Source organism: Panthera onca, chromosome A1, assembly GCF_046562875.1.
Source record: "Panthera onca isolate mPanOnc1 chromosome A1, mPanOnc1 haplotype 2, whole genome shotgun sequence".
Taxonomy (NCBI): domain Eukaryota; kingdom Metazoa; phylum Chordata; class Mammalia; order Carnivora; family Felidae; genus Panthera; species Panthera onca.
In genome coordinates this window covers 185,349,781-185,372,614 of record NC_138339.1, presented here as the reverse complement: position 1 = coordinate 185,372,614, position 22,834 = coordinate 185,349,781, and the positions used below count along the sequence as shown (strand labels likewise).

The 22,834-nt window shown below is 35.0% G+C and overlaps 1 long non-coding RNA gene across 1 annotated transcript in view; it reads left to right on the top strand.

Moving 5' to 3' along the window:
• Positions 1-5,123: 5,123 nt before the first annotated feature.
• The window catches only part of LOC132680273 (uncharacterized), a 49,342-nt gene continuing 31,631 nt past the window's right edge, over positions 5,124-22,834 (top strand). The window contains exon 1 of the long non-coding RNA XR_009610602.2: positions 5,124-5,575. This is a non-coding gene — a long non-coding RNA (uncharacterized LOC132680273). The remainder of the gene's footprint in view (positions 5,576-22,834) is intronic.

Genomic DNA, 22,834 nt, shown 5'->3' with positions numbered 1-22,834 from the left:
AAGGTTCCATGGGGGCACGACTTCTGCAACTCATCCTGCAAGCCCTTAGCACTCAGCTTCAGATGCTATTCCTTGTCACCAAAACCTTAAAAAATGATTAAAGAAAGCAATTTAGGTCATAAAAATAAGCTTTATGTAACACATCATGAAGTGGATAGTCTTCTATTGGATAACTGCAAAATGGGGAGGAAGGCAGGAAGATATTATAGGATAAAGAAGAAAGCATAGGGAAGAGAAAAACAGAAACTAACGGATTGGCTGGGGCCACATAGTAAATCTTGTTTGGGGTGAGAAGGCCCAGAGCTGGCTTGGCTTTTGAAGATTTGTGCCCTGAATATACGACATTTCTGGTCAAGGGGAGCATTTACAAGGACATGGAATGCTGTATCACTTTGCTGACATGGCATTCCAGGCAGTAGTGGCTCCATGTTGAACTCAGAAAGCTATTTCAACAAAGGCAAGGAAAAAAAAAAACTATTAGTGTTGGAATCAGGAAATAAAAGTGGTCAATATTTGCAGGCAATGATATAGTATACACAGGAAATTCAAAGAAATTTCTACATAAACTACTCTAGCACCACTCTTCCCCAAATATATATATATATATATATATATATATATATATATATATATATGTGTGTGTGTGTGTGTGTGTGTATCTTATCATGAAATAAAAACAATACCTCAAATACATTGATTAATAAAATAAAATACACAAGATATCTAAACCAAAAATTTTAAACATTATTGAGAGAAATTTAAAAAGGAAACTAATAATAAAAGGATATTTCATATTTATGCATTGCAAATCTCATTATCATAAATATACAAATTCTCCCCCATTGATCTATACTTCAATGCAATCCTAATCAAAATCCAGGAGACGTGGTGAAATTAACACATTTATATTATAATTTATTAAATACAAAACAGCAAGAGCCTAAAATAGCTATGTCCAACATAATTGGAGAAAATATACTTTGAATATCAAGGTGTATTAGTAAGTTAGAGCAATTAGTTGAATGTATTTTTTGAGTGCAAAGATAAGCCCGAGTCACTTAAAGAGTTCAATATACCATATAATATGTACTCACTTTTTTTGTCAAAGCTGACACTGAACTACAATAGGAAAATGAAACTTTCCAAAGAATCAGGAAACTATTTTGTGGGGTGCCAAATAATAAACATTTTAGGTTTTGCAGACCATGTAGTCTCTATTGCAATTATCCAATTCCACCTAAAAACAAAAAAATGAGATGTCAACAAACGGGCATGGTTGTGCTCCAATGAAACTGTATTAATAAACACTGAAATTGAGTCATACAATTTTCTTTAATACTTATTTATATTTTAATTTGTTTTACATTTTTATTTATTTTTGAGAGACAGAGCACAAGTGAGGAGGGGCAGAGAGAGAAGGAGACAGAATCCAAAGCAGGCTCCAGGCTCTGAGCTGTTAGCACAGAGCCTGACATGGGGCTCAAACCCAGGAGCTTTGATCCCCAACTGACTGAGCCACCCAGGTGCCCCAACAAATCTCTTTTTTTAAATATTAGTTTAGAAACCACAGTCTTGACTCACAGAATATCATTCTTTTTTTTGTTTTTAATGTTTATTTATTTTTGATAGAGACAGAGACAGAGTGTGAGTGGGGGAGGGGCAGAGAGAGAGGGAGACAAAGGATCTGAAGCAGGCTCCAGGCTCCGAGCTGTCAGCTCGACTTGGGGCTCAAACACGTGAACCACAAGATCATGACCTGAGCCGAAGTCAGTCACTTAACTGACTGAGCCACTCAGGTGCCCCTAGAATATCACTCTTATTGATTTGGTGATTATTTTCAAATGAAAAGAATTAAGGTTTTTTTTTAAGCGAATGTAACCATAAATTTATATTATCACTTCCAAATTATATTGATGACTAGAGTCTTTTACTTAACCATATCAATCAATAATTATGCTTAAGTTAATATCACTTTAATAATTGAAATTGCCCCATGAAATTCTTAGTATGTATTTGGTTTGTTCATGATAACAATACACAAGAATTATCAAGGTCAGAGGAGTGGGCAGAAGATGTCAAGTACCATAGCCTAACTAGTTTATTTTCCAGATTCGGATGGTAAAGCTGAAAGATCAAATGCATTAGGCAGGAAATAATTTAAGGCATAAGTGACTGGGGGAACATAGGGCATGGATGCTTACATGACTACCATATAAACTCTCTTTTGAATATTGAATGGAATTTCTATGTAGAGGCTGTACATTTTGAGAATCATCATGTGGCTTCAGTGGAAGTTCTGATGATCAAAGCCTAGGTGCATTACTCCATAGAAGGCAGCTCAAGTTCCTGAAATTCAGAGGTTTGAACCAAAATAAAATTCTTGGAGGAGAGTCAATGGTCATCCTAGTAAAATGGCAAAATAACAAGTCTGAAGGCCTGGACATGAATGGCTTAAAGTGATAATGAGTACTTCTGACTGAGTTTTATGTTTATGTACTATAGTTATGTTTATATGTTTATGGCTTAGCTTTATTTTTATGGGTCTGCAAAAAATACCTAGAAACAGGCAAGAATGAAATAGCATCTTTCCTTTTTAACATCTTTGAAGTTAGAACCAGAGCATGACATAACATATAGTTGAACTCACTATTAGCAGATGCCATATTTGCAAATCTGCCCACTTGCTACAATCTCTCTGTAACCCATAATAGGATCTTAGTGTACTTTGAGCCATTCACAGACATACCCATTATTGAAAAATCTGAGTCACCTGATGCTGTGCTCCCAGCTGAAGTGGAACAAGGTGATTGATCCTCTGCCTCCTTGTTTCAGCTCTCATAGAGTACACAAGTGTCCCTTTTGCAGTCAATTTCATGCCATATTTTTTCTTCCTCCCTTCCTCCCTTCCTTCCTCCCTCCCTCTTTTTCTTTCTTTCTTCCTCTCTCTCCTTCTCTTTCTTTCTTTTCCCTTTCTTTCTTTCTTTCTTCCCCTTTCTTTCTTTCCTTTCTTTCTTGTTTCACTGTTTTAAATGGTCCCTGAAGATAGTACTAAGGTACTGTACTGTCCAGTGTTCTTAAGAAGGTTGTGGTGTAACTTATAGAGAAAATACATGTCTAAGATAAGTTATACTCTGGAACAAATTACAGAACTGTTGGATGGGAGTTCAATGTTAATGAATAAAAATATATATTAAATAAGTTTTTTTGAGCAGAACCACAAATACGGTTATGCATTGATTAGGTAGTAAAACAGTTATGACCAAAGGCTTACAGGAATCTAAGCCTACATTTCTTTCTGGAAAAATGGTTTGGTATTCACTCAGTGTCAAGGCACCTTTGTAGAAGATAATTACTGCCAAGCATGAGAGCTGACTGTAGTTGCCTTACCCATAGCAGTTTATATTATTCCTACTAGCACAATCTACAAATATTTTTTTTCTATAAGCAAATTTTAATTATTTGATCTATAATGTAGCTACAATTCACTCTTTTTTGTTATGACCTATATAATTAGTGTACTGATTGCTACTTTAACAGTTTTCTGAGTTTTATAAAATAATGAGGGCTCTATTTCTCCTCTTTTATATTATTTTTTTTCAATATATGAAGTTTATTGTCAAATTGGTTTCCATACAACACCCAGTGCTCATCCCAAAAGGTGCCCTCCTCAATACCCATCACCCACCCCCATCAACCTCTCCTCTTTTATATTAAATCTCTCCGTCAGATTAGGGTTTAATTAGGAAAGAAACTGAAAATTGAGCATGTGAGAGCATTCGGATAGGATGGCTAAGTATTGATTTTATCCACTTTTTAAAAACTTCCTTTTACCTGTGGAAAAGTAGCAAATCGGTACTAGAGACAAAATTGAATTTCTATTTTTTTCATTTTTGTTGTTTATTTTTTTTGAGAGAGTGTGAGCAGAGGAGGGGCAGAGAGAGAGGGGGACAGAGGATCCGAAACTGGTTCTGTGCTGACAGCAATGAGCCCTATGTGGGGCTGGAACTCACAAACCACAAGATCATGACCTGAGCCGAAGTTGGAGACTCAGCCGAGTCACCTGGGCACTCCTCTAATTCTTTCATTTTAAAAAATAGTATTATTAAATATAACCGTCTTAAAGGTCCTGTGAAATTACACTTTTCTCATAGATTTAAAAACTAGGCCTCAGAGAATAATGCCTTTGCCAAGGTCATAGAGCAGTACAAATAGATAAAAGACTCCAATCCCAGACATTTTTCATGCTTTTTTCCCCTTCTAAATAGAATAAGCTTTATTTTCCTCCCACTTTATAATGTATTTTGAAAACAGACTAATTATAATAATGGCTGCTATATATAGCAGTTATCTTGTTGCAGGCACTAATTTAAGTTGCAAATATTAATTAGTTTTATATTCCTAAAAACCCTATCATTAAGTACATTTCCCAGAGAAGTTAAATACCTCACCCAAAGTCACAGATCTTATAAATAATAGAACCTAGAAGTAAACAGGACTCCTGAGACCACCTTTACTCACCACGTTTACCGGAAATAAGTTCTGGTTATTTTTCCTTTTCTTTAGAACTCATAAAATTAACAACTTATTATGTACCTTATTGCGTCTCTACAAACTTCTGAAGTGAAAGGATAATTTGTTTTTCCCAATTTTTCTGTTAAAAAAATAGAGTGAATTATCTTTGTTTTGAACCTTTTTTTTTTTTTTTTTTTGACCTTTATTGACAGTCATAGAGGTCCCAGCAGCACCTACCCCATCTGCTTGACCTCATTTCCTGCTGGTGAGGGATAGCACGAGGAGACTCTGTCAGGGTTCACAACCTGGCCTCCATACAAGGCAGGCAGAGAGAGACCCAGGCAAGGGGCAGATCATTCTAGACTAGTACGTGGCAGTAACAAGCTTGGGTGAGTAGATCTTCCGACCACCTGCCAGAATCTCAACAGTTTACACAGTGGCCTTAACCTGGAGCAGCCACGTGCATCCTCCAGATGGTCTCAACAACACTTTGCTCTCTCAAGGAACGCTAAGCCCTTCAAAGCAGCTTTCACTGGGGAAACTGGCGGGGAGGAGCCTCAAATTGCCCGGATCTAGCTCGGGGGGCAAGCGGCAGTCACGTGCTCCTGATGGCGTCCTGCAACAACTCCCTCAGTCGCCTGGCTGGAAGCGCTTCCCCACAGCGCGCGGGTGAGAGCGGCCTCAGCGAAGTCCAGAGTGGAGCTAAACCGGCGCCAGCTTTCCCCACAACCTGAGTGAGAGCAGGGCCAGGACCGCAACCTGGAGGGCTCCACACGGGGGTTTTCTTGCCACCCAGAGCCAGTGGAGAGTGAGACCCAGTGAGGGTCTCACCCTCGAGTCTGTGAGAGAAGGCAGGCCCCTGGCAGGAGGCAGAGAAGCACAGACAGACCTGCTGGGGGCTGATGCAAGGAAGGGAGCTGCGTAGGCGGCCCCCTCCTACCTGTGGCCTGTGGGCTGCCCTTGCCTCGGTGGTCCTTATGGTCTGAGGCACGGCCTTCGTCAGTTTCCCGGCTTTTCTCTCGAGGACGCTGTGCGCGGTTGAGGACCTCTCCGGGATCTTGAGGTAGGCGGCTTTCGTCATTAATCTCTTTCAGACAGATTTCACACAAAGACAGAAATGTGGACAAATTGGGCATTTATGAATAACTCGCCAAAGAAAACCTGTGATTCAAAAAAAAAAAAAAAGCAGGAAGGGCTCAGGATTAAATATCCTGAGGCTGGAATTCCAGCTTAAACACTTGGCACTACTAAGAGTTTTTACTTCAGTGTCTTGGTGGCCCTTCCACGAAGGAAAGACAGTACCTGTTTATCTCAAACATTTGATTGAGGAAGAAAGAAAGAATACAGAACAGTTCTGGCCCGTAAAAGAATTTGAAAATACAAACTAGCATTCCTTATGCTTCTGAGAAAAAGTGCCTTTCTGGGATAGGTTAACTTCATTCCAGAGACTTAGGCGCTGAGAGAATTGTGCTTTGTAAAGGCTTCTGTGATTGTGTGTGTGTGTGTAGTTTAACACTTTAAATTGTTTGCTGCTTCCTTTATCCCCATCTTAGTCCTGACTGCAGTAATTGAACTACATTATGCTATGTTAAAAATGAATTTAAATTTATTTGTAGTGCCTTACAAGCATAAAGTAATATTCTGTGTTCACTCAATTATTCTGAATATTACTTCAAGAATATATTTTCCCTTTCATGTTTTGTGGTTTTAAAAGTAAATGAAAAGCAAGCTTCAATTTGGCGCACATCAGGATAATTGAAACTAACAATCCCATTTAATGAATTTTTACCTGGAAGAGTATAATGCATGGAAATAAAAATCAAACATGACTATTTACCGAGTGATATAAGGTTAGGCATATTATATTTTTGTTAAATGTAAATATGCAAGTAAATTAGGACCACTATTATGTGTTATGCTTTTGAGAGCCTAGGCTGAAATCAATAGAAACATTATGAAAATGTTAAGTTAATTAAGATTATAAATTACCTTGCTGCAAAATTGAGATATTTTTTTTCCTGTAATTACTCCCTCAAGTGTTTCTTTTCACCCTTATCTTGAAGAGAATTTGCAAAAATGGTAAAAAAAAAAAATCCATTTCTAGAGGGGAATAAACAAAAAATTGTGTTGTGTGTGTCAGACAGAATGAAAGAGAGGTAAAGCATTTTACCTTCTAGGTTTTAATAAAAATGTGTTGCTTTAATGTCTTTATTGTGTTATTAAATGGGTGAATGCCAAAATAAATATGCTGCAAATTCCTCCTACTAAAATACTATCAGAAATGTTAAATGAAATCAAATGAAATTCCTCTTTAACATTTAAGTATAACATACATGCGGTAAATTGCATACATCATATGTGGATACAAATTGCTCTCACAACTTTCATAGACAGTACGTTAAAGCTCAGAGCTCCTGTCATGTGCCATTTGGTCACTCTCTAAAGTATCTTTTCAAGGGTAAGTGCTAGTGCTGTTTTCTCTTTTTAACATACATTGCTAGTTTTGCCTGGTTTTGTAATTTTATATAAATGGACCTTAGAGTATATATGATTTTGTTACTTTTTCTCATTCATTATTGTTTGTGAGATCCCTTTATTTGCTCTTCCTGATAGTTGAATCTCCTTTGTTTACATTGTTCCATAGTATTCTTTAGAATTAATAAACACAGTCTTTTTATTTCACATATGGCAGGCATTTGGATTTGTTTTAGTTTGGGACAGTTGCATAAGTTTGGTATGTTATGTGCATGCAACCCTGTGAGGTATACATCCCAGGGTACAAGTACTTGTCATATTGCATGTGTATGTTGAGCTTTAGCAGATATGGCAAAAACATTTTCGGAAGACTTTTAACATTTTCTACTCTCAGAAGTAGTGTGTGAGAGTTCTGATTGCTTCATTTCTTTGTTGCCATTTGGTATTCTTGGGCTTTTATGTTTTAGCCATGCAGAGCTGTGGTGGTGATTGTTTTACTTGGCATTTCTATGATGAGCAATATGGTTTAGCATCTTTCCATAAATGAGTTTATTGCTTATTTTTATATCTTTTTTTTAATTGCCTGCTTAAATATTTTGACCATTTATATAGCAAGTTGGGTGATTTTCTTTTACTAATTTGTGCTTTATATGTACTGGATATGAAAACCATAGATGTTCTTAGTTATATATTTTAAATGTAATTTTCCATTCTGTGGTTTGTTTTCTGACTCAAAGGTTCCTTCTAATAAGCAGAAGTTCTCACTGTGATGGAAATCTTCTTTGTAAATCTTTTCTCTTAGGATTGTTGGGTTTGGTGACTGTTAAAAAAGCTTTTGCTTTCCCTATCGGAGGGGTTGGGGTGTGTGTGTGTGTGTGTGTGTGTGTGTGTGTAAAATCATCTAGAAATTTTAATATATTTATTTTTTTATGTTTGATAACTCCACCTGAATATTTCTGAATGCTGTTAGATAGTTGTTTCGTTTTGTACATATGGATATAACCCAGTGTCTTTGGAGATGGCTTTTTTATATCAGAAGATTTGTAATAATGAAATAAGCTCACTATGGTAGACTGAATAGTGGCCTTCCAAACAATATTTATGCCTAGATCCTAGATCCTTGGAACCTGTGAATATTATTTTATATGGGGGAAGAGTACTGAAGAGATAATTACATTAAGGACTTTGAGATGAAGAAATTATTGTGGATTATCTGGATACTTACTAACTTCAATTACTTGCATCCTTATAAGGGAGGCAGTAGAAGATTCCATAAGATCAGAAGAATAGGAAGAGACAGTGTGACCACAGAGATACAGATTGGAATGATGTGACCATAGGCAAAGGAATGCCGGCAGCCACTTAAAGTCTCAGAATGGACCGTGGCCCTGCTGATACACACTGATTTTAGCACAGTGATACAGATTTTGGAATTTTAGCCTCAGGAGCTATGAGAGAATAAATTTCTGTCATAGTTAAGCCACCAAGATTGTGACAATTTGCCACAGCTGCCATAGGAAACTAATACAACAATCAACTTCTATCATTTTTTCTTAATATTTATTTAAGATTATTTTGGGAGATTTAAATTATGTGACTGTTTTATAACTCTGGGACTTGTCTATATGGCTATCTTGAGAAGCCATACCTCATAGATCTGATGTTCTGTTTACTCTAGAAAATCCTTGGCCAGCAACACAGCTAAGGGTGTTCCAGAGACATGATTTCTGCTTTATAGGGAATATCATTAATCTGCTTACTCAAAGGAGGTTTAGTTGACAAAGCTATTTACCCAATTGCTTGACTTTCCTTTTTTCCTAGCATTATCACCTCATTAAAAAATAGACTGTAGGCCAGTTACTTTAAATCTTCTTCCTCTACTTTTAATTCCAAAGTTGTAAAGTAATGTTTGTGAATCACTGATTTTATGATATTTTTCTGCATATCTTAAGATGATAATTTTTTTTCCTGTTATTGTGCTTAACTACACTAATTGTCAAGCATTAGCTAACCTTGCATTCTTGAAAAAATGTAGCATGCTTGTGAATATTTTCCTATATATGTATTTAAGACTTTAATGAGTGAAATTTCCATTTTTTATTTCTAAATAATATTTTATCCTCTTTATTATGATTAGCAGTTCTTACTTTGCAAAGCTTTACAGTGAGCAACCTCTGTCTTTGTTTTTGTTTTATGTTTGCTTTTAATTCTGTGTATTTCTGCTTTCATATTTAATATGTAAACCTTTGTAATGCTTATACTATGGCTGGGCAAAATGACTTACTGATATATACCTTGAAGGGTTGGAATTCTTGCTTATCTGCACCATGAAATACATAATGTACATTTTCAACTGCTTTAATTGAATTTCTTTTATTTTGGTGAGAACTTTTAACACAAGATCTATTCTCTTACCAAATTTTTAAAAAGTTTACTTATTTGAGACAAAGAGAGCAAGCAGAAGAGAGGCAGAGAGAGAGGGGGAGAGAAGATACCAAGCAGACTCCACGCTGTTAGTGTGGAGCCTGACATGGGGCTTGAACTCACAAAACATGAGATCATGATCTGAGCCAAAGTCAAGAGTCAGATGCTTAACTGAGCCACCCAGGCACCCCTCTCTTACCAAAATTTTAAGTGTAAATGTACTATCATTAACTATAGGTATGATATTGTATGGTAGATCTCTAGAACTTATTCATCTCACATAACCAAACTATATAATCATTGAATAGCAATTTCCCATTACCGCCTCTCCCCAGCTCCTAGTAACTACTATTCTATTCTCTGCTTCTATGAATTTGACTCTATTATATGGATATCTCATGTAAGTGCAATATTTGGCTTATTTCACTAGCATAATGTTATCTATGTTCATCCATGTTGCTGCATATGTCAGGATTTTTTTTCCTTTTTAAGGTTGATTAATATTCCACAGTATGCCACATTTTCTTTACCTTTAATCCATTGGTGGATATCTAGATTGTTCCCACATCTTGGCTATTGTGAACAGTGCTGCAATAAACATGTGTGTGCAAATATATCTTCAAGATCCAGATTTTAGGGTTTTTGGATAAATACCCAGAATGGGTTTGCTGATTATAATAGCCATTTAAAAAAGAAAATATTAAAGTAACCATTAATAAGAAAATTGATAAGTAAATTGTGGTATATTCATGCAATAGAATAGAATACATCAGTATAAAAAACAATGAAATATGGTAGTTGTGTTGTAACATGGGTGCCTATAAAAAATCTTGAATGAAAAGAACAAGCTGTGAAAGAATATGTAAAGTAGGTGTATTACTTGTCTTTTGCTGTCATAACAAATTACAACAAGCTCAGTGAATTAAAACAACACAAGTTATCTCACAGTTCTTTTGGTTAGAAATTTCTGCACAGTTAAAATTCTTAACTGTGTTAAAATCAAAGAATCTGCAGGGCTATAAGAATCTCTGAATGCACCAAAGGAGAATCTATTTTGTTGCTTTTTCCAGCTTCTGGAGATTGCCTCATTCCATGGCTCATAATCCTTTTTCCATTTTTGTAGGTAGGAGTATAACAGCTTTCTTACCTTTATCTCATCACATCTTTCACCATTGTAGGGAAAGGACTGCTTCCAAGCACTAACAATTAAATTTGGCCTACCAGGATATTCTGTGTTAACTTGCCCATTGTAACTTTAATCACATCTGCAAAGTTCCTTTCTCAAGGCTTTAAGGAGTATGGTTTGGACACCTGTATGTGCCATAGTTCTACTACAATAGGATGCTATTCATGCAAAGTTCCAAGACATGTGCAACTTAGTAATATGTGTCTGAAGGAAACACCAGTATGAAGCAGAGCTGTAATACTAAAAAAAAAAAAAAAAAAAAAAAAAAAAGGAAAAGAAATAAGAACAGCATTCAGAATAGTGTTTATCTTAGTTATCTTAGAGTAGGAAAGAGAGGACTAGTTATGCAGTTGGAAGGAAAACAAAAACCAAATTCTATTTCTTAAGCTGGATGAATGGTACATAGTTTGCTTTATAATTCTATATATCTTGTATGTACTTCATTAGAGTATACAAATGAATATAGTGAATATTTTATACTTAAAATTACAAAATTAGTAATAGAAACCACTGATTTAATTATTGTAAAGATATGTGGAACAAATCTGAGAGCAATTATAATAACCAAACCAAACAAACCAAAACTAGAAAATGTTTGCTTAAAATTATCTTATAATTATACAAGGTTGTACAATATTAAGGGGACAAAACTCAGAAATTGAAGTATAGATATGCAAGTCCAGCATTTGGTGGAGACAGTTTACACCTGGAAAGCATTATTTATTAACATTAAGTTAAAAATAATGCTCATGTATACAAAATAAGACAACAATATGAAAGCAAACAGAAAAACCTTAAAAAATGTTTTAATGTTTGTTTTTGAGAGAAAGCGAGACACAGTGTGAGCGGGGGAGGGGTACAGAGAGAGGGAGACACAGAATCCGTAGCAGGCTCAAGGCTCTGAGCTGTCAGCATAGAGCCTGATGATGGAGGGCTGGAACTCAGGAGCTGTGAAATCATGACTTGAGCTGAAGTCAGATGTTTAACTGACTGAGCCACCGAGGTGCCCTAAGAGAAAAACTTTTAAAAAACTGAGAAAGAAGAAACATTTACTTTCAAAGGTATAGGAAGACTCACTTGTCATAAAAAATACTAGCCAGAAGACTATGGAATACTATATTCAATGAGCTGGTTTAAAATAATTGCCAGTTTGGAATTAAGTAACCAGTAAAAATACTCTTTAGCAGTAAAGTTATAACAAAGATAATGTTTACACTGTAATGACTGAGACAATAATTATTTCAGTTTGAGCCATGATGCTTCATTGTTATATATAAGTGTTATACATTTATACATAACCTTCTACATTTATGCAATGTGCCTTAATGAAAGAGTTGTATTGTGCAGTAAAAATACTCTCTCTCTTAAATGTGTGATTTTTTTGTACTTAAGATCTTTTGATTATTAATTTCCCTCCATAAAACCAAAATCATTATAGAGTAGAAGCTGGTGAACTTTGTTGTGCACCATGTACCACAAAACTTAGTAGCTTTAAACAATATGAAACTATTTCTTACAATTGTATGGATCAACTGGATGGTTATTCTGGTTAGCTTGGCTTACTCATATATTTGTGCTGAGTTGCAGATTGGTTGTTGAACACTATACTGAATGTAGTGCGGCTCTAATTGGGAATAGGCAGGCTGATCAGGCTGATGATCTAAGATAGTTTGGCAGTAGAATTTGGCTCTCCTCTGTGTGATCTCACATCTTCCTTCATCATAGGAGTGAAGTGATTCTGCTTTCTACTGGTTCTACTGGAGTGATTATGTTCCTCATGAGGAAAAGTTAGAGAAAATGCACCAGGCCTCTTGAAGTCTAGGCTCAAATCAGACACAATGGCGTTTGCATCACATTCTCTTGGGCAAAGCAGGACATGAGGATAGCCTAAATTCAGAGAAGAAAATTACCTCTACCATGTGATGGTATGAAAGTAATTTTACCTTGCAAAGGGTTGAACATGAGGAATGGAGAATTGAAGAAACTTCTGCAGTCAGTATGCCAAAAATGATCTTACTTTATGGCATTTCTAGCAAAGTGAAATTAAAGGTGCACTACACAGCATAGGCAATGTATTTTTGAGCAATAAAGATGGCTTTATGATATAATCACAGTAGATGCATAGATTTAAGGGACTAAGTGAAGGCACTCACTTTCCTATATACCAACAATGATCAACATAAAATTTGAAATTAGAAGTCCAATGCCATTTACACTAACAACACTCAGAATGAAATGCCTAGGTTTGAATCTAGTCGCTGCACATTACCTTACCATGGTAGATTTCCTTACCCTCTGATTTTCCGTTGGGTTCAGCATTGCAGAAAACCTCAACAGGATGCTAGAAGACAGATGGAGAAATACATTAGAGATATATTCTTGTTCCCTGCATTGTCATTATTCTAGCAATTACTGTGTTTGATTAATGTCACATGGTCACTTGTCTTTGGACCCACAAAATCTGGTAACACCATTGTCTTTCCTTTTCCCTTCAGGGCTGTGGGTATAATGGCTTCTTACTAAAGCCACTTCCAGAGTGTTTCATCAAATCTCTGTGATGGTTTAAACCTGTACACAGCTCTTTAAATTCTGCTTTCATTAAACACTCATCAAGTAATCCTTCATTTAAATTAATCATTTTTTATTGACCATTGTAATTGAACATATTTTAAAGCAGTTATTTGAATAATTGACATATAAGAAACTTAGAAATCGGGTCATTTAAACGTGAATATTTTCCTTAAATGCAGGGATGAAGCGTGATTTTAAATGTAAATACTAAGTGTGATTCACATGCCTTCTATTTCTTTGTGTCTATTTTTTGTTGTTGTTATTTTAGGCTCTATTATAAGTAATAAAGAAACAACATTTGGGAGTGTTTTTACTTCTAGAGAAAAATTGAAAATCTTTTCATTTTTAACTTTGAACATGTAGATGTAATTCTTAGAAAACTAAAGAAATCAGAAATACCACAGAAAATGTGAAGACTTGTTTTTATACAGGTTAAGTAGTGGCAGAAGTCTAAAATCTGTTAAATTGCGGTTAGAGTATAATTTAATTCTAAATAGTTGAGAATTTTTCTTAGTATTCTTTACTTTGCCCACTGAAAATGACTAAAATTGAATTGCTATTCATAAAATTTGCAAGAAATTCAGATAAAGCCTGAACATTTTGACCTTCAGTAAAGGGATTGGAAGAAAACTGATTTTTACAAAGAATCAAACAAAATTTACTTTAATGAAAAAGAAATAGCATGAAAAGGAACATAGGACATTTGCAGTTGATAAAAGGCAGGCTATTTCTATTTTTGCTCTATGAAGTAAACTTGTAACATTGTTAATGCTTCATGCAGAGAAATTTTCTCTTTTTCAATATAATTGTGAAATAGTAGCAATTCATTTGGACATACAGTGAAAAATAAGTCTTAGCAACATCAAAATAATTTTAATAAAAATTTTAGTGCAATGGAGGTAATGAGCAATTAATAAGATATTGAGTATAAACTTGTTAATTTCAGCAGCAAACTTGTAAAATGCAGCACCATAACTATTTCTTACTTCCTTCTTATTGTACATGTAAATATTATTTGCACAGTAATTATAGAACATTAGCAACTTAGAAGAAATACAGATACTAGGAATATCCTTTTTGATCAAGTGCAATTAATATTAAACAATGTAGCACAGTAAATACATATTTTTAGAAAAGGCCTCCAGACCCAAGCCCAAGCTTCTGTTCCCTATTCTGTGACACTGAGGCTAGGATATTGTGAGGTGGCTTCCTGGAGTTTATATCAATAGGGAGATAAGGGAGAAACCATATGGGAGCAGATGAGAGAAAAGATTTTCTTAATTGTTTTGCTAATTTTTCCTGTCAGCAAGAAACATTTCTTTACATCAGCTACAGCAGATGAATTCAAATTTCAGCTAAAACATATTTAAAATCGAAAATTAATAAATAAAATATTGTGAAACAAAATCTTATACTACATAGAGTAAATCTCACTTTATCATGATTAAAGATTTTCTTAACAGTTCAATGTTTTAATATTAGTACCTCTATTACTATAATATATAATATATATTATAATTCATATTATATAATTATATCATAATAGTAGTGTAAAGAAAGGCTACTTCAAAACCACAGTGAGATAACACCTCACACCTATTAGGATGGCTACTATTGAAAACAACACAAAAAAACAAAAAAAAGGGAAAAACAGAAAACAAGTATTGGCAAGAATTTGGAGAAGTTGGAAACTTTGCCATAGTTGGTGGAAACGTAATGTGGTGCAGCCACTGTGGAAAAAGTATGGTGATTCCTGAAAAAAACTAACATAGAATTATCATATGATCCAGTAAGTATACTTCTGTGTTCATACCCTAAAGAAATAAAAACAGGAAGTTGAATAGCTAATTGTACACCCATGTTTATAGAAGTTGTGGAAGAAACTTAAGTGTCCATTAATGGTCTCCTGTCAAACAAAATGTGACATATACATACAATTAAATATTATTCAGCCTTGAAAAAGGAAGGAAAATCTGACATGCTTCAACTTGGATGAATCTTGAAAACATTATTCTAAGTAAAATTAGCCTTTCACAAAAGGACAAATATTGTATGATTCTACTTATATACTTAAAAGTATATGAAATAGTCAAATTCACTGAGGCAGAAAGTAGAATGATGGGTGCCAGGGACTGGAAGAATGAGGGAATGAGAAGTTAGTGTTTGGGTACAGAGTTTTGGCTTGGGAAGATGAAAAAGTTCTGGGGATGGAAGGTGATGATAGTTGCATATTAATGTGAGTGTATTTAACGCTACCAAATTGTACACTAAAAAAGTTAAAATGGTACATTTTATGTTATGTGTATTTTACCACAATAAAAAATCATTAAGAAAGACACAACTTACATGTTTTCCATAGAAAAAAGACTGTTTTTTATAGAAAAAAGACTCTAAATAATTAAATACACATTGTTAATAGTAACATTCAGGGAATAAGAATTGAAAAATCTTTCCTTAACAGTATAAAACATATTTCTAATGCCTGAATCTTGATTATAGTTGAAAAACAAGTGATACCTCTACTAAGACTAGGTACAAAACAAGGATGTCCATTACTTCTACAGTGAACACTACTGGAGGTATTAGTGCAATTAGACAAGAAATATCAGAGTTTTAGAATAAGAAAGATATAATTCTGTTTTCAGATGATATAAAACATTAAATTTGAGAACCAATTATATGTATAACACAAGAAACAAACAGCTAAGGTAGAAGGTCAAAAAAATTAATATAAATTAGGTTCACATAGACCCATATAATAACCAGCTAGAAGATAAACTTGTTGAAATAAAAACTGTATTTATAATACCCAATGAGAAACTAAAATCCTTAGAAATAAACCTAAAATAGATGGACAAGGTCTTTATGAGGAAGATATAAAAACATAGGAAAAGAAAGACCAAAGAGTAGACTTCCAACATATAGAAAGGCATCTCTAATTTTTGCATAAAGGATTAACTATTCTAAAGATGTCAGTTCTAAGTTAATTTGTATGGTTAATATAATTCTGGTAAAAATACAAACAAAATTGTGTACATACAAAAGTTCATACTGAAGTTCTTTGAAAATAATAACCATATATAGTACATAATTGAAAAGAATATGAGGGGAAGGGATTAAAAACATAAAGCATCTACATTAAAGTTGCACTGTCACATAGATAATCAGAGCTAATTTAGGTTTAATATTAGCAAATATATACATAACAGTAGAATTGAGGGGAAATAACCCAAAATACAAAATGAATAAGCAAATACATGAAGAGGCAGTTTACAAAAGGATAAGGAAATATAATGGAAATGTAATGAAAACTATCCTTTTAGGGTGCCTGGGTGGCTCAGTTGGTTGAGCATCCAACTTTGCTTCAGGTCATGATCTTGGGGTTTGTGGGTTTGAGCTCCACGTCGTTGGGCTCTGTGCTGACAGCTCAGGCCTGGAGCCTCCCTTTCTCTCTGCCCCTCCCCTCCTTGCACTCTGTCTCTCTTTCTTTCTCTCTCAAAAATAAACATTAAAAAATTAAAAAAAATCCTACTAAACAATGAAAAACTTGACTAGAAAAATAAAGGCTTATCTTGGAGAAGCTGTGGGAAAACAGACACTCTCCTGAGTTAATTCTGGGATTGTTTATACAACCCTTAATGAAGGAAATTTGCCAATATGTAGTGGAAATACATATGTTTACCTTTGAACCTGCAATCCGATTTCTAGGAAATTATTTTCCAAATACACATGCAACAGTCCTTTAACTTATATGTAGTAATTATTCATTCAGCCACTGTTTATAGTTAGGAAATGTGTAAGTGACCTGTGTTCCATGCATACTTAATTGAATAAACCATGCTTCAGAAAGACAATAAAGTCTATTGTAATTATAAAAAACATTGACAACAGTCTCTGTTAACTAATATTAAATTATATCTGGAATGTATTGCTGATTGAATATAGCAAGAGCAAAAGTGTATATATAGTAGGGTACAGTTTGCATAAGAAAAATAAAATAAGAACATATGCATATATGTCCTCATTTTTTCCTAATAACACAAAAAGAATAATGCAGAAAAAACTAGAATGAGTGCCTACAGAGGGTAGATGGATATTTTTAGGTTATTAATGTTTTGATTTTCTTTTTTTTCTTAATGACTTTTATTTCCTTATAGTTTGGCTGAATCTACTGACAGAAATAGAACAGGGCTATAGAATAAACTTAGGGTTCAAATAGCATAACATGACTGAGCCTTATATAATTTTCAAATAGGACACCGATGTATCTAGGTTAAAAAAAATAAAAAAGAAAGGGTCCATCCAAAATTAATGGTTTGGTGCAATGGCATTCTCCCTGACACAATTAAATATTATTTTCTGTGTGTTCAACAAGTTTTCAGAAACACCTCAAACACTTCATGGCTATAAATTTATGCTCAGAATTCTATTTTGAGATGTTGATACAGTAATCATAGGGAAAAGAGAAAAGGTTAAAAATTATCAATGACAAATATAAAAAAGTACATAATTGTAAAATTGCTATAGTAATAAATATTAAAGCACAACTGTTACTTTGAATATTAATACATGTCAGAAAATATTCTCCATAAGATGAACAGCAGGAACGTGAGTCTAATCTCGAAATTGAACTTTTGTTATTCCTCCAAATGGTGCAAGATAACTACTTATTTGATGAGTCCTAATGAAATGCTATAAAAAGAAATTAACTTTGTAAAGTCAAGTTCTTAATTAGAGAAATGAACAAATATTTTATGATGTGAGGTTCGGTAGGCTGTATTAATACAAGTTTCCTATGTAGCTTTGTCCTTAATAGAGACAGAATGAGCGGTTTCTCCTTTGAGGACTTGAAATAATTACTTCAAATCTCCAATTTTCTTCTCAAGCAAATGGATTAAGAAGATTAATGTATAATTAGCACTACCACAATGCCAGTTATACATATATTCTGGATTTTACATATTCATTTTCACCTTTCCTAGTACTTTCCATCATTGAATTTCATTCTATTTCTATTAAATAGAATGAGTTGAAGTGGTAATACAAACTTGAAAATTGAATGAAACTTTTTAGTGTAGATAGCTGGTCAAGATTCTTTAAGTCTTACTAACATTGTATTTTTTTAAGTAGACTGGGTTAGGGTTTGTATTATTCATGTATCTGATTTATCCTTCCTCATCACCCTAAAAATATCTAAGTTGACAACGGTAACAATAGCAAAAAAAAAAAAATAAAGACTCTTAATCTGGTCATTTATGTCACTAATTTCTATTTTATTTACATTTCCACATGATACTCTGATAAGATGATTTAAAATTTTATCTCCTGACTTTTTAAAAAAAATATTTACACCTGTCAATAATTGTTCATGTATTTACTTTTATTCTATGTCATGTAGGCTTAATAAAAATTCAAAAAGTATTGGAGATACAACATTATTTTAAGAAAGCTATCTTAAAAACAAATTGTGTTAGGAAGCATCATGAGTAAAATTGTGAAATTTAATCATATAGAAGTAAGAAACTAAAGATTACCTCCAATGAAGAAATGCATATATGCCCACTAATTCAACAGATCCAAAACGTAGACACAGAGCCAAGTGAAAAGCTAACAGGAAATCATATTTCAACTAGGGAGGTGCTGCATTTATGAAGTGTCATCAAAAAATCCCCTTCTTTGGGTGACGACTGCTTTCTTCCTCACTGAGAATATTTGTTTTCTAAACTCAGACCATCAGGAATTTTGCTATTTGAAGTGATATCAGTAATGTATAATTTCATTCTCAGCTGGAGGATATAAGTCACTTTGACATGGAGAAAAGCACTTCAATTTATAACCTAGGTGCAAAAGCTTCAGATAAAAATTTTCTGGATAGCCTTTTCCATATTTACCTTAACTTTGTAGTTTTTCAGGAAAAAAGATCTTGAGTTCACTTTGCAATCCAGGCCAAATGGTGACTTTACACACAGGCCTGCTTTGCCTTAAGTCTCCTTCATTTAAATTTTATTTAACTTCACTCTTCCCTAAAAAACATTTATATTTTTCCTTTTTTTTTTGTGAGGTAGCCATTGGATCCTCTGGATTGAAATCTCCCTCTTTGAATTGGATCAATACACTTTACTTTTTTAGTCTAAAGGTTTGTTCCTGATGGTCTTAGGCTAATTGGGCTAGGAAGGAAGTAAGCTATTATTAATAAAAATAAATAGGGAAAAGACCTTTTGGTAGCTTCCAATGTGATAAACTTTAAGTGAACAAGATGAAGAGAGAGAAAGACAAATAAGGATTATAACACTACTAATTTAGAACTTTGGAATTTTTTCTTTAATTTTTAAAATGTTTTTTAAGCTTATTTTTGTGAGAGAGAGAGAGAAGAGACAGAATACTAGTGGGGGAGGGGCAGAGAGTCAAGGAGAAACAGAATCTGAAGCAAGTTCCAGGCTCTGAGCTGTCAGTACAGAATCCAAAGTGGGGCTCAAACTTGTGAACCAGGAGATCATGACCTGAGGCAAAGTTGGATGCTTAACCAACTGAGCCACCCAGGTGCTCCTGAAATATATGTACACACACACACACACACACACTCAAGTTATTTTTGAGAGAGAGAGCGCATGCACATGCAAGAGAGGGGGAGAGTGAGTGGGGAGGGGCAGACACGCCCTTCCCCCCCCCCCCACCCGCAACACACACACTCCAAAGCAGGCTCCAGGCTCTAAGCTGTCAGCACAGAGCCTGATGAAGGGCTGGAGATCATGACCTGAGCTGAAGTCAGATGCTCAAGTAACTGAGCCACCCCAGAACTTTGAAATCTTTTTAAAAATTAAGTGAGAAAATGTATTTTTGGCCATGGGTAGAATGGCAATTATAGACCAGGAAGTATTAACTGATATTAATTAGAAATGAGGACATAGCTGGGGCTCCTGGGTGGCTCAGTCGATTAAGCGTCTGACTTCGTCTCAGGTCATGATCTCACAGTTTGTGAGTTTGAGCCCTGCGCCAGGCTCTGTTCTGACCGCTCAGAGCCTGGAACCTGCTTCAGATTCTGTGTCTCCTTGTTTCTGTCCCTCCCCCAATTGTGCTCTGTCTCTCAAAAATAAATAAATGTAAAAAAATTTTTTTAGGAATGAGGACATAGGATAACCTAATATAAAATTTGGTGAATCAGTCAAATCTCTAAAACACAAGTTAATATATTCTGATTAATACCCAGTATTTTTATATCAATTAAGAGTAGTGTAGAGTGTATGTATATATTTTATAAATTATATCTCTATATATATCCATGGATATCAAGCTTGTTGTCTTTTATATATATTTTAGAACTGAAAGGTGGTAAAGGAAGCTTCTCAAAATAAGTCTTTGTAGTAGTTTCAAAAGTACTTCTAATTTTATGTGTTCACTTGGCACAACACAGGCAACATGAAGAAAATGTTGCCCCAAAATGGGACACTTTGAAAGCAACAGTAATTGTAGATCTCTCTTTCACTCACTCTCCTCTATATCAACAGTTGATGGTATTTGATAGTTGCTTTTTTTTTTTTTAATGTTTATTTATTTTTAAGAGAGAGAGAGACAGAGTGAGAGGGGTGAGGTGGAGAGAGAGAATTCCAAGAGGCTCCTTGCTGTCAGCACAGAGCCCGATGTGGGGCTTGCCTGAGCTGAAACCACAGTCAGATGCTTAACTGACTGAGCCACCCAGGTGCCCTGTTAGTTATTTTTAAAAATTTTTTTAAATGTTTATTTATTTTTGAGAGAGAGAGTGAGACAGAGCATGAGCGGGGGGGGGGGGGGGGGGGGGGCAGAGAGAGGGAGACACAGAATCAGAAGCAAGCTCCAGGCTCTGAACTGTCAGCACAGAGCCCGACGTGGGGCTCCAACCACAGACTGTGAGAGCACGACCTGAGCCGAAGTTGGACACTCAACTGACTGAGCCACCCGGGTGTCCCAGATAGTTGGCTTTTAATAAAACATGCTGCATACCTTGATTTTCTGTTTTATAATTCCAATAAGTGAATGTGCCCAAGACTGAAGATTTGCATATCTTGATTTGATGTTGTGGAATCAAACTGTAAATGATGTTTAGAGAGCTGTGTTGGTAAATGCATAAGGCTATACAAGTTATATTGAGGAGCTGGAGTGGAAATACCAATTTCAGCGATAGGTGTGGCTTAATAAAGAAGAAAGTATATGTAATGAGTTGGAAAATAACTGAAGTGAGTTGAAAGGTATTCAGAATAAAAATGCAGAGAGAGAGGGAGAACACAGAGCCTCCGACATTTAGATTTATCCCCACTTTGAAGCCATGGATTTTACTGGGTATTGTGGAAACTCAATCTATTTTTTTTTTTTTTTTTAGAGTACTTCAGGGGATCTGGATACACTGTCCCAGGTGGGGAGCTGGGGAGTTATGCTCTAACTTTTCAAAGGAGGAATATCTACATAAATTATTTGGAATCATTTTGCACAAGATAATTGCCCAGAGTCCCTCATGTATTTTTATCCAGTCATTTATTAATGTCAGTGTGGAACAATGGCATTCATTTCCTAGGATTGCTATAACACATTTCCACAGACTTGGCATTTTAAAAGAACAGAAGTGTATTTTCTCACATTTCCAAGGCCACAAGATTGAAACAAAACTGTGGACAGGCCCACAGTAGCTCTGAGGCCATCAGGGAAGAATCCTTCCTTGTCTGTTCCACCTCTGGTAGCTCTTGACATTCCTTGGTCCTTCTTGGCTTGTAGTTTTATCATTCCAGTCTCTGCCTCCATCTTCACATCACCTTCTCTGTATCTCTTTCATGTCTCTCCATGATATTTCTTTTTCTTATAAGGACAGCTGCCATTGGAAATGCGACCCACCCTAAATCCAGGATGATTTCATCTTGAGTTCTTTAACTACTTACATCTGTGAGACTTGTTTTCAAATAAGGTTGTACTTACGGGTACCAGCTTTCAAGACTTAAACATACCTTTTACGGGACACGATTCAACTTACACTCATGAATATATATTTTGTATTTGGGTTATGATCTAATGCTAGTTTATTTATTCTGTGGCTCAAATGGTCCCAGCTTTGGAAATTGAGACTCATCCAGTTGATTCCTATGTCACTTTGACCTACCTTCATTAGTATGGGGATTTTTTTTTTCAGCTGTATCTGACTTTCTGATAGAATAAGATGGTTAAGGCTCATCCTGTGTATTTCTCCTTCCAGTCCTAGAATCAACCGTTTCTCCAAGGAATCCTGGTTTATTTTACTGGAGAATGGTTTTGGGAATCAAGATATGCTGGATGTGCTCACTGCTACAGGGGTGTTGTTGCTTCTGGGTCCTGTCTGTTGAGGATGCAAGGAATTATATGAGTGCCTGGTAACCTCCGTATATGCACCTCACTGTGAATATTATAACTCAAACATGAGTTTATACTAATGTCTCCAAGTCTGTTGTATTACCATATGGATCTTTCTAGCTTTCTTCCTTTGCTTACCTGTAACATCCCGCTCCAACAGTGAAAAATCTGGCTCCCACCATCTGTCATTACTTAATCTTTCAATTCTAGTATACATGTATTGTGGCTTCAGAATTGTTAACCTATACCCAGTTTTAAGTACTTTTAAAATCACATCATTAAGAAGACAGGCTTCTAGAGAGTGTTTCCATCTGAGAG